The 12510-nt window shown below is 34.1% G+C and overlaps 2 long non-coding RNA genes across 2 annotated transcripts; one reads left to right on the top strand and one right to left on the bottom strand.

Annotated features, from left to right (window-relative positions):
• Positions 1 to 94: 94 nt before the first annotated feature.
• On the top strand, positions 95 to 2480 carry LOC121597341. Its single transcript, XR_006005404.1, has 3 exons — positions 95 to 249; positions 311 to 572; positions 649 to 2480. It is a non-coding gene; the product is annotated as an uncharacterized LOC121597341 (long non-coding RNA).
• A 5102-nt stretch (positions 2481 to 7582) lies between these two features.
• Positions 7583 to 8336, bottom strand: LOC121590735. The gene is made up of 2 exons (XR_006004484.1): positions 8116 to 8336; positions 7583 to 8034 (listed from the first exon to the last, which is right to left on the bottom strand). It is a non-coding gene; the product is annotated as an uncharacterized LOC121590735 (long non-coding RNA).
• Between the last annotated feature and the right edge of the window lie 4174 nt (positions 8337 to 12510).

The raw sequence follows: 12510 nt of genomic DNA, 5'->3' as shown, positions 1-12510 counted from the left end.
GCTGCTTGTCAATTTACACTGGATGCTTGAGGTTGTTGAAGCATTCAGTGTAAATTGACAAGCAGCTGTGGGAAAATTTTGACAGTTCGGTAAGAGGTTGTTTATGTTCTCAGACCTACGGCATGTGGACTCGTGTAGAAACAAACATTGTAAATCTGTGTCGCGCAATAGAGTTGTGAAAAATCACTAGATTTGTACAAAGTATATCGTTTATATTGATCTAAGTACATCAAACGGCTTTCTAAAAAGGTAAATTTTTGATTATTATGCGTTTTACTGCAACAAGCCTAATTTATGTTTGCTATTTCAGTGAGCATCATGTCAACATGCGCTGCATCCTTTTGCCAACACAGCCGCTACATGGTGAAAAAAATGGGTCTGGATGTAATTTTTCATAAATTTCCAACCGACCCAACGCTATTATGCAAATGGGTAGAATCAACGAGAGGATGCTTGGGTGCCATCGATAAGCAGCATTTTATGTTCAGCACATTTCAACAAAACTGACTACCAGCTAATCAATTCGCCTTCGAAGGCTAATAGAAAAATTTTAAAAAAGCTTAAGCCGTCTGGTAATTTATCATTTAATGTCCCACACTTATCTATACTAATATAAGCATACATTTGATAAAGTTACTAAATTTATAGGGTTCATACATGTAGCTGCTGTTTCTCCGACGTTTCGCCCAACGTCGATGTTTTACTCCGAATCGAGTTCATGTTTTCCTTCGTAGACCATAAGGTTACTCCGACTTTTAAGTATTGAACGAGTTATTAGGAACGCAATGATAAGCAACCAGAAAGTAAATAATCAAGTTCATTATTAAAACCAGGTCTAATTATCGTGAACGATTCGCAAAGACTAATATGATCTGCATACATCATCTACATCAGTGGTCTCCAACCTGTGGTCCGTTGCGTTAACAGACGTGGTCCACGAAAGAATTATTTTTGAAAAAGAAAAGCTTAATACTATAGCTTATCGTACACAATCATTATAAAATGAGATTTAAACATATTTTTGATCAAAAACATTAAGCAAAGTTAAAAAAAGTATGCACTCATTAGATGTGGGCCGCGGCAAATGTATTTTCAAGCCAAGTGGTCCGCGATCCTAAAAAGGTTGGAGAGCACTGATCTACATCATTGCACACATCTTGCTTTCTCAAACTTCCTCCTCAAATTGTGCCATTAACCCTTACCGTTTTAAATTTTGTTTGCTTCGTTGTTCCCAGTTGCTTCATTAAAATGTGCGCAACATATCTTCTTACAGGTCATCCACCACATCCGAAGTTCTATTTTACTTTATGTGATTTTAGTACTATTTTCATTTCTGACATCCGTTCAACGCAGGTTTTACAGGAAAGAGCTTCTTTTTAAAATCCTGCGATTGATTTGTTCGTAAAATCCTACCGTGTATGCTTCCGCCGTGAATCGCTCCGGTGCGATACTTTTCGATGTTCATATAGATCTGCACATACATTCATTTATTTTTGGTAATCGATGGTTTGTCCGCCAGTTCACCATCGACCGAATTGTCTTATACAGTAATTCAACATACATGACGGTATCGTTGCTGTTCGATTCCATTGTAGCAGAAGGCTTAGCAGAAGGTCCCTTTGAAACGTTGCTTTCGTTTTTGTTCGATTTTTCTGCAAGAGAAAATGTGGAAGTTGATTCAAGTGGCAGTCCCACTACTCCTCGCGAAGCCGTTGGCTTTGGGTTTGATTCAATTTTCTTGTCTTCTTTTGGTACTTGAATCAGTTTTCCTGTGTATATCAGATTATTTATTGACTCATTATGAAGCACACTTTGTTACGCACCATTGTGTACCTAGTATATTTGCAAATAAAAAAAATCATAATTAAACTACATAAATTCTTGCCTTTCCTAATGCCATCGAAGTAACTTTGATTTTGGATACTGTCGCCATGTAGTAGCTGTGAACTCGTGCTCGCCAGAGTGACCTTCAAACATAGTTAAAGAAGGTAATCGTTGCGAAAGAAGGTTACAAGTTACAAGTTATAAACAGTCGCTTTTTGCGTGATTAGTTGCTATGCATTCTCGATTCACCTACTTTTCTATAAGCGTGTATCAATTGCTTTTGTATGAATGGTGTGGCCTGCTTTATTCCTTAACTGGTACTATACAAATTATTATACAAATAATAATAATAATGATAAAAAGTTATTATAAGTCAAATATAAGGTAAAAATTATAATAATTTAAGACTCTTTTTCTTCAATGATGCACAAAACAAAAGCTTAGATTGAAATATTACTATTCTATGCTCGAAAGTGATAAATAACGGATGGGAATTAACGTAGATAAGTGAAACGGTAATATTTTGCTGAATCATCTATTTGTCTACAAAGACTATTATACATAACTTTAAGCGCTTAGTTGTAACAATAACAGTTATTCACATATAAAAAATGTAATAAATATTTCTTAAATAAAAAATACATAAATATGAGGCAAATCTATTTCAATTCGTTAATTATTTCATTCTTACCTTTTTTTTATTTAGCTTTCCCGTCAGTGATAAAATCACAAGCTCGTGAGCCTTCTAACAATGTAGTACAACAATGTAGTACTGACAATGTAGTACAACAAATTGAAACGGACGAGGGTCGCATCGATACATCTGTAGAACATCATGATGACGATCTACCATCAGATAATATCACACATGCGAAATGCCAAAATTGTGTACAAAATGAAACAGAAATTGAACTTTTAAATCAAACTCTTAAAAAAACACAAGATAAATGTAACAACTTATTAGAGGTTAATACATTTTTATCAAAACAGCTTGAAATCGTCAGCAAAGAACTTACACAATCCCAAAAAGAAATTGAATTTTTAAAGACTAATCATAATAAATTTAAAGATGTTGCTATATCACCAAACGAATTCACAACCAGAATGAAAAATGTTTTAAAAGATACGCTTACATCAAATCAAATAGATCTGATTACTGAGGAACGTAAAAGAGTTAGGTGGACTAAAGCAGAATTAAGTAAATTTTTTAAACTTCGTTATTTAGGAAAAAGAGCATATCAGTATTTAAAAGATGATTTAAATTTCCCTGCAGCATCAATTTCAACACTACAACGATATGGAAGAACATTGAACCTCAAGCAAGGAATATTAGATGATGTAATTAATTTGCTAAAAAAACATTTCCGTTGATCTGCCGGAGTGTCATCGGGAATGTGTTTTGTCATTCGATGAAATGAAAGTGAATAGAATATTAGAGTATGATCCGGCCTCTGATGAAGTTCTCGGTCCTCACAATTATTTACAAGTAGTAATGGCAAGAGGATTGTTCAAAAATTGGAAGCAGCCAGTTTTTATTGGTTTTGACCAACAAATGACCAAAGAAATTTTATTTGAATTAATCAAACGTCTTCATGCTATAAAGATAAACGTTGTTGCAATAGTTAGTGACAATTGCCAATCTAATATTGGATGCTGGAAAGATTTTGAGATTTAGGTGCTCATGACTACTGTCATCCTTTTTTCAGTCATCCAATAACGAAGTGCAATATATATGTTTTTCCTGATGCTCCTCATCTGTTAAAACTAATAAGAAATTGGTTGATAGATACTGGTTTTGAATATAACAATAAGTTGATAAAGGCAGATAAATTGTTTGAGCTGGTAGCTTATAGAAATTCAGCTGAATTAACTCCCGTTCATAAACTAACACAAAATCATTTGGTTATGACTCCTCAAGAACGTCAAAATGTTCGAAGAGCGGCCGAAGTTTTATCTAGAACCACTGCTATTGCATTAAAAAGGTACTTTCCTGATGATTGTGATGCACAAGAATTAGCTTCATTTATAGAGAAAGTCGATATGTGGTTTAGTGTAGCTAACTCATATTCTCCATGTGCTAAACTTCATTACAAAAAATCTTTTAATGCAAATGAAAACCAATTAGCAGCATTAAGTGACATGTTTGAACTGATGTCAAACATTACAGCATTGGGGAAAAAATCTATGCAAGTTTTTCAAAAGTCTCTCTTGATGCACATAACATCGCTAAAAATGTTGTACGAAGATATGAGAAAAAAACACAGCATCGTATATATCTCTACTTATAAGGTTAGTATTGAACAATAGTGAAAGATTTCAGTCAACTAATGTTATGTTTTATTTTTGTTTACAGCTTAATCAGGATGTTTTGGAGAACTTCTTCTCTCAACTTCGCCAAATCGGAGGCGTACACGACCATCCATCTCCATTACATTGCATGTATAGAATCCGAATGATGATTCTTGGTAAGTCACCGACTACATTGAAAAATCATACAGAGCTAAAAAATGATGATATAGAGAATAGTCATGAGCATCACGAGGAGTTTCTATCTGAAACAGTTTTTTCTGTAGCGGATATCCCTCAATCTGTTCCAGATATTTCGATCATGGAAAAAACAAATCAAATCTGCCAAGCAATTGAAGAGTGTAGTCAAGAGTCGGACTTAATAAGTACAGTCAGTAGTACCTGCAATGTGCAATCAGCTCAAGAAAGTGATGGACTGCAATATGTAATGGGATACATAGCTAATAAATATAATACTAAGTATCCAGAATTAGATTTAGGCGTCCAAACTTTTAAATTAACAACTGACCATTGTTATAGTCAACCTCCTACCTTTGTGCAACATTTGTCCGCAGGAGGATTGTTTGAACCATCGCCCACATTTTTATTATTAGGTAATCGAATGGAAAAAATATTCTTAAAAATGCATCCGGATGGTACCTTTAGAAAGACTAAAAAAATTGTTGCCAAAATTGCGAAAAATATTCAAAACCAGATAAGCGAACTACCAGTTGAAATAATACGGACCTTTGCCAAACAAAGAATGATTGTTAGAATGCGCTTCCTTAATTTAAAAAGTAGTACCGAAAATCTCATGAAAAGCAAGCGAAAACATGTAAATCAACATGGAAAAGGCGCAAAAAAAATGAGACAAATATTGAATTAGTCTATACATTATCTATTCTCATGTAAATCAATTAATGAGACATGTAATTAATTTGTTTTATTTTTGTTGTGTCAATGCCGATACTATTTATTTAATTATTTATTGGACTATTTACTAAGATATTTGCTAGTTAGTTTATGTAAATTATCTTTTATCTATTATTTTATTGATTTATTCATTTATTTATTTATTTATTTATTTATTTATTTGTTTGTTAGTATAATCAAATTGTTGGTAGTCGTATACATAGATTTTCCTTGTGTTTTATCCAGTAAACAGACTTTATTTTTTATTCTGAAGGCTACCATATGTGATGCTTATTTATTAATCTGTGTTATGTAGTAATCTGCATCCATTTATAATATTTTCTTTGGTTATTTGTAATTGGCTACCGGTTTTTTATTCAATGTTTCAGTCCTAATACTTGTAAATGTTTGAATGAGTGATTTATCGTGCATTTTTTGGGACAGTCAAGAACATACCCGTCATGTGTTTAAGCCCGTATCTATCGTACTCTCCAAAAGATTAGAAGATGTACAAGAATATTCATAACGCCGAATAGTTTGCTTTCATTTCATCGTCTGCAATGCCCCAGAATTATTTACATCACACTACAATGGTATTCATGGGGTTCTCAATTAGGTATATTTAAATAGATCATGATCGTTGTAGTAAGAAAATACTGATATGCTCTTTTATATTTAATAAGAACGGACCTGCCGTATTCCACGTATTTTTTTTTTATTCTGTATTATTGTAATGAACTATTGATTTTTTGCTTTAATAACCCGTAATATTTTGAAATGTATTATAGAAAATATGTAAAATAGTCCACATTACCTCATTTTCATGTATAAATAACCATTTTGTGTAGTATGATCTATAATCGTAAATCACTTGTTAAGGTTTGTCAGTATATTTTAGGATTTCACACTGATGTACATTACGTTACGAACGGATGTATTGTTTGTTGAATTAAAACATGCAAAAACGCTAGCACGTAAGGTATTCCGCTGTATTAGAAATTATTTAGAATAATACGGTAATAAAGCATGAAAACTTTTTAAATTGTTATTTAATGCATGAAAGTGCATTGTGTTACCAATACACTGAAATGTACAAATAAAGCAAAAACAATCAAGAAACTTTACCCGTTCACCAACTGTCCCAAATAGCCAGCTGGTACTTTATAGCTGTTTTAGGGCTGTTTAACGAAAAAACGTTCCGATGTCGTACTTTGTGGCTGATTAAGAGATAGACGGTACTTTGCGGAACTATGGAGCTTTTTAACAGGCACATGGTACTCTTTGGTACTTTGCGGCTGATTAGCACTATGTGTAGGGTTCATGGTGGAACTTGAAGGCTTGTTAAGAAAGGGTACTGAACTTGGTGGAACTTTATAGCTTTTTAATGCATGACATCGGTTCAAGGTGGCTCTTGTCAAAGTGTCAAAGACTGACGGCGTCAATCATCTCATTGATGCTGCACAAGTTAGATTCGTTATTTGAAGAATGAATATTGAGTGAAGTGATTGTGAATTATCAGTAAATTGTTTAAAATTTTGTGTTATTCATCAATACAAAGGATTTAAAAATATAAATATGTGTTTAAACGAAACAAATCTTGTTGTTTATTTCATCAATGACGCTTGCTTCAAAATAAAACACAAAGAAAAATAATCCCTGGCATCGTGGCATAAGGAAGCTGCTTAGGCTCTGTTTGAAAGACCCACATAGAACTTTGATGCTGTTTACCTACTGCAAAAGGCGAATTAGAGCAGCGATCTTTAGCGTGCCAAAATGAGCTGCTTAAGCAATTATGGCTATTTGGGGTATTTTCTCACTCACTCATCCGAAAAATTACCAATTTGTTAAAGAGTAAGTAAGTAAGTAATGGAAGATCCAAAATTAAGGTGTTACGATCAGTGGCTCGGATTAAGGGTGCTGGGGGCCCTAGGCGGTAAGACTAGTTGAGGCCCCCTGTCAATTGTAAATGGTGTTCTAGGGGGTCAGTCGATAATCAGTCACAGGCTCTAAAATTTGCTGGCGGTGGAGGGAGGGGGAGAGTGAAAATGATTCACCAGCCTTGGGGGCCCAACGTCTATCCTTCCGGGGGCCCTTGCCGCTATTACTCTGTACATACGGCATACTATAGACTACAGAACTACGGGTCCCCTAAATCGGCGGGGCCCCAGGCGACCGCCTAGTTCGTCTACCGGTAGATCCGCTTCTGGTTACGATGAGCATCTCATAGAAAATCTTCAATGCATTATTTTGCATACTTCTTGTTTCCTATTCTCAAGATTAGCTAAAACGCACCAGTTTTTGCCAATACATCTAAGCAGTTTGTTCCTTCCTGGGCAAATCTGCCTAACGTGGCCACGTATGGAATCATAAATTAGAAAATAATTAAAACCGGTATAAACTTACAGCTACGCGCAGTTGTTAACCATTATACGCTGTCAGTAAAATTTTCGAGGTTAATGATAAGCATATGGCACATTTCACCGCTTGACAGTAAGTGGTTCCTGACACTCTTGCGGAAGGTAAACCATTATCCTGATTACGAACTGCTTCCAATTTTTAGGTATAACTAATGCCATACAAATCAACAAGGCTAAGCTTTCTGAGGTGTACGGTAAATCGTGTATCCTAACGGTAGTCAGGGCCTATGATACGATGGCTGGGGCATGTAATGAAAATGCCGTAGTAATGCCCTCCAAGAAAGTGGTCGGTCCTGTGTTTGGTACTAGGTGGATCCGGAATCAGGCTAAGCAGGGTCTGTCGGTGATCGGATGCCTGCATTGATGGACGCTGAAGGCATCGAACCTCCTGATAAATAATAGTAGTCCCGGCCATTCAACGGCGCTGGGCTCAATCGTAAGCAGGCCAACGAGAAAGAAAAAGTGAGATAAGAGCAGAATTTGAGGATTGGAGCTTTTGGAAGTTATTGGAGTTAGTTTCCGTGACCTGTGATTACATGGAGCTAGATATGTACACGAAGCTGCATATGAAGTTATCTTCACGAGTAACACGGAACTGGAAAGATTGCGATAAATAAAAGTTTAGTTTGTAACACCTAAAGCAATAAACCACATAGTCAGTTTTACATATACGGACCATTTGTATTATTTCACATGTTTTTTCTGTATTTGAACTAAAAAATGCGAGATAAAAGAACAGCACCCATCTGCTGCAATTATTTGTAAACACTTTCTTACTGAAATGTCAAAACAGGATTCAAAATGTCAGACCAGAAACAAGCTATAATTCGACCTCTATCCTCAATAGACCTTGTTGCGCATCGTGTATTAATACGGTCATGCGAATTTATATGACAGGGCGCTTAAAGTGTTAATTTTTGTATTTATTTTGATGTGTGTGGTTATATCGTTGCTCTTTGCAATGTATAAATGTTTTAGAATTTTATTGTCTTTTTCGTACGTTGTTTCATGTATTGTTTTTTCTTTTTTTTTTGTATTTTGTTCTTTGGTGTATTTGTAGTTGTTGTCTTATAATTGGTTAGTAGACTAAATCTTTGGCTAGTTCCTTACGTACTATAAATCTACTGCTGATGTTGAAAGGTATTTCTGCTGCAATGGCATGCAGAGTATTTATGGGGGTCGTTTTGGTGCAACCTGTAGCCTTCCTTAGTGCCTGGTTGATAGTTGTGTTCATTGTTTTGTATTTGTTTTTGTTGCTATTGAGAGTGTATGAAGCTCCCGTTTCCATAGTGTTTCTAATTGTTGCTCGGTATATTTTTAGGATGTTTTTGGGGTTTAGGTTATTTTTTTGCGTGCTTATAATTTTCAAGAAATTTAGTCTGTTTGTAGCCTTGCTACATAGTTGTTCGATGTGTTTGTGGAAATTGTTCTATTACTGTTCCTAGATATTTATATGTGTTTGTGTGTTCTATGCTATTATTGTGTATGTTGAGTTGTATGATGTGATTTTCCGAAAATCATAAATTTTGTCTTGTTTGAGTTTATGTTAAATTTTAATTGTTCTGTTTCTATTGCAAAAACATTTAGAGCGTTTTGTAGGTTATTTTTAAGCTCTCTTTCGTTTGCTCCACTGCTGATAATGACGAAATCGTCCGCGTACTGTATTATAGTGTTTTTGTTATTTGTTTGGTTTATAGCTTTATGTATATCTTTGGTATATAAATTAAAGAGTGTTGGTGACATATCATCTCCTTGTGGTAGTCCATCTGTTACTAGCATTTTGTGTGTTTTTTATTGCTCTCTATTATTAAGGTTCTATTTCTAAGAAAGGAGTAGGTCCATTTTATGATTTGAGGTGGGATGTCTGATTTTATCATTTGTTCTATAAGGATTTTTGTTGAAACATTATTGTATGCTTTTTCTAAGTCTATTATTATTGCTCCACTTATTCTATTTAGTCTTTGGTTGTGATTTATTTGGTTGTTGAAATAATTAATGCATTGGTTTATGGTTCTTTTGTTTCTGAATCCAAAGGATTTTTCTGGGAGTATATTTTTGGTTTCAATATATTTATTTAATTTTAATAATACCGCTGAGTTTAGGACTTTGGTTATTGTTGGTATAAGTGCTATAGGTCTATAGTTGTTGGGGTCATTTATATTTTTTTTTTTTGGTTTAGGAATTGCTATTATTTTAATTTGTTTTAGTTCTTTGTTTATTTTACCATTCTCCCACATTTTGTTTCCGTCTGTTATGATTTATGTTAGTGTTTCGTCGTTTATGTTTCTCAGCATTTGGTATGTAATTTTGTCTAAGCCGGGTGTTGTATTTTTTTTGTTTCAGTATGTTTGCCCATATATCTGGATTTAGAAGTTCTGTATCTATCGGTAGATTTGTACTGAAAAATGTTCTAAATTTGGATTTTTTATTGTTTGTGAAATTTAAATTCATAAATTCCTTAGCATAGTTCTCTTCATTGTGAATTAGATTTGACTCTTTATTGGTGGTGTTGATGTTGCTAATATTTCCTAACAGATTCCATAGTTCTTTACTACTTGTATCTTTGTTTATTTTTTCCATGTTCTTCTCAGTTTGTTTTTCTTTTGCTTGTTTTATTTTAAGTTTGAAGATTGCTGCTCTTTTGCGGAATTCTATGGCATGTTCAATAAGTTTTGTACTGTTGACGGTTTGTTTGCTATGTTTTTGTCTGCAGGGCCTTTTTTATTTCGTCATTCCACCATGATTTTAGTGTAAAATTGATTTTTTGTTTACTATTTTGAATGATTTTGTATACTTTCTTTGTGAAATGTTTTATGTTTATTATATCTTTCTCTTTCATATGTTTAATGTTTGTAATTACCTTATTCATGTTTATTATAGTATGTTGTATCGGTTCTGTGGAGTGTTTTTTAATTGTTATTTTTATTACTTTGTGGTTACTTGCCCCTATGTGTTTTTCTAGCGTAGTTTTGTTGATTATGTTATGGATTTTTTTGGATATGATTGTTAAATCAATGGATGTCTGTCTCTTGTTGTGATCTGTTGGGACGAGAGTGTAGGTGTTATTTTTGAGGATGATGAGGTTTGAATTGTCTATTTCTTCTATTATGGTGTTTCCTTTTTGATCGATTCTATCATCTCCCCAGTATGTATGATGTGCATTAAAATCGCCAGCTATTATTATGTTTGTGTAAGTTTGTGTGTTATGTGTTATTTTTGCTAAAGTGTCTTTTATTGTCTGTTTGGTGGTATTTGGAGCTATATATATTGATATTATAATGAAATTTCCAGAGTGTATTAGTATTGTTGTTGTTTGAATTTCATCGCTTTCGTCTATTAATTTAATTGGTTTGTATTTAATTCCTTTTTTTACTAGAATGCAGCTTCCTCCATATCCATCTTCCCTGTCTGTTCTTATTATGTAAAAACCTTTAATTGTTATTTTATTTTCATTTTTCAGCCATGTTTCCTGTAAGCAAGCTACGTGGTATTTTTGTTCATGTAGTATGTGTGTTAGTTCGTCCCTATTTTTCCAAATGCTTTGTATGTTAGTTTGTAGTATATTTAGTTGTTCCATGTTTTATTTGTTTATAGGGAATAGGTTAGGTATTATTAAGACTGTTTGTGTAATTGGCTGTAAAAATAGTTTTTTTTTTTTAATTTTTGTAATTTTTACTGTGATGTTTCTTTGTAGTCTATTTCGATTGTTCCTTGAATGTCTATTTCATTGAGATACATTTCAGTATCACTGAAATGAGTGATATTGGTGGCATTTTCATTTGTTGCGTTTGGATTCGTTTCTGTGTTTTCGATTTCTGTGTGTTTTTCTTTTTCTGTGTGGTTTTCTGAATCTTTGGTACTTATTGTTAAATTCGTATTACTTTTGGGTTCTGTGTTATTGTCTAGGTACTTGTTATTTGTTGTTCTGTTATTTTTTGTTAGTGTGTTTTCGATTGATTTAGGCGTGTTTCTATCATCTTCGCTTGTTTCGTCTATTTTTCGTTTTTCGTTCGTTATAGGCGTTTGGTTGCCTCTCACTATTGATGAAAATTTTTCTCTTATATATATTATAGGAATGGCTGGTACTGTTTCCCTTCGAATTTTTCTTGCTTCTCTTATTGTTATTCTTTTTTCTGTTTGTATTCTTTTTATTCCCACCTCGTCTTTCCATACTGGACAATCTTTGTCTAAAGCTGAGTGGTTTTCACCGCATTGAGTGCATTTTAGGGGTTTGTGCAATTCTCATGAAGTTTTCTCCACATTTGGCGCAATTTTTTTCTCTATTGCAATTATTTTCTGTATGCCCAAAAAGCATGCATTTCATGCCACCGCATTGGGTTTGGAATAAATAACTCTACTTTTTCGGGTGAAGTAACCTATTCTATATTCCTGGGAAGCACTGTAGATTTGAAAGTTATGATGGCGGTTCTTGTGTTTCTGAGAACACCATCTTGGCCTTTTCTCTTCATTATGTATACCTCTGATACATTTTGCGGTTGAAGACCTTCTAGAAGCTCTTCTTCGCTCAAAAACCTGCCCGCATCACTTCTGATTATTCCCTTGCTTTGATTTAGCGTTTTGTGTTCGTAAACATCCACTTCGATAGCACAATCACCGTGTTTTAAATATATTTTTTTTAGTTTTTGGCTTCGTTTCATTTTTAACACGCTCAGTATTTTGCCGTCTCTAAGTATGGACGTTTGTAATGGCCTACATCCAATCGCCATTTCAGTTGCCTTTGCGAACAGGAATGGGTTGTAGCGTGCCACACTTTTGCCGGGAGTTTTACTCTCCACCACCATAAACACCTCTTCATTCTTGACTGTTCACTGAAATTTAAATTGATACGCTCACCTCTTATTTTCTTCTTTTTTGGTGTTTTTATAGATGTTTCCCCCAAGATGCTGAAATAAGACCCGAAAGTCTTATTTCCTCCCGGGTCTATGACCCCCATCTTCCTCTCCCCTCTCTACCACTTTGCTTGATTTTTTTTCCACTCAGTATGTATGTATCTGTTTTTTTTGTAGGGATACTTTGGAAATGGAAACAACACGACACTTTATTTTTAAAC

Source organism: Anopheles merus, chromosome X (genome assembly GCF_017562075.2).
Source record: "Anopheles merus strain MAF chromosome X, AmerM5.1, whole genome shotgun sequence".
In the NCBI taxonomy this organism is placed as follows: Eukaryota; Metazoa; Arthropoda; class Insecta; order Diptera; family Culicidae; genus Anopheles; species Anopheles merus.
This window is presented reverse-complemented; position numbering and strand designations above follow the sequence as displayed.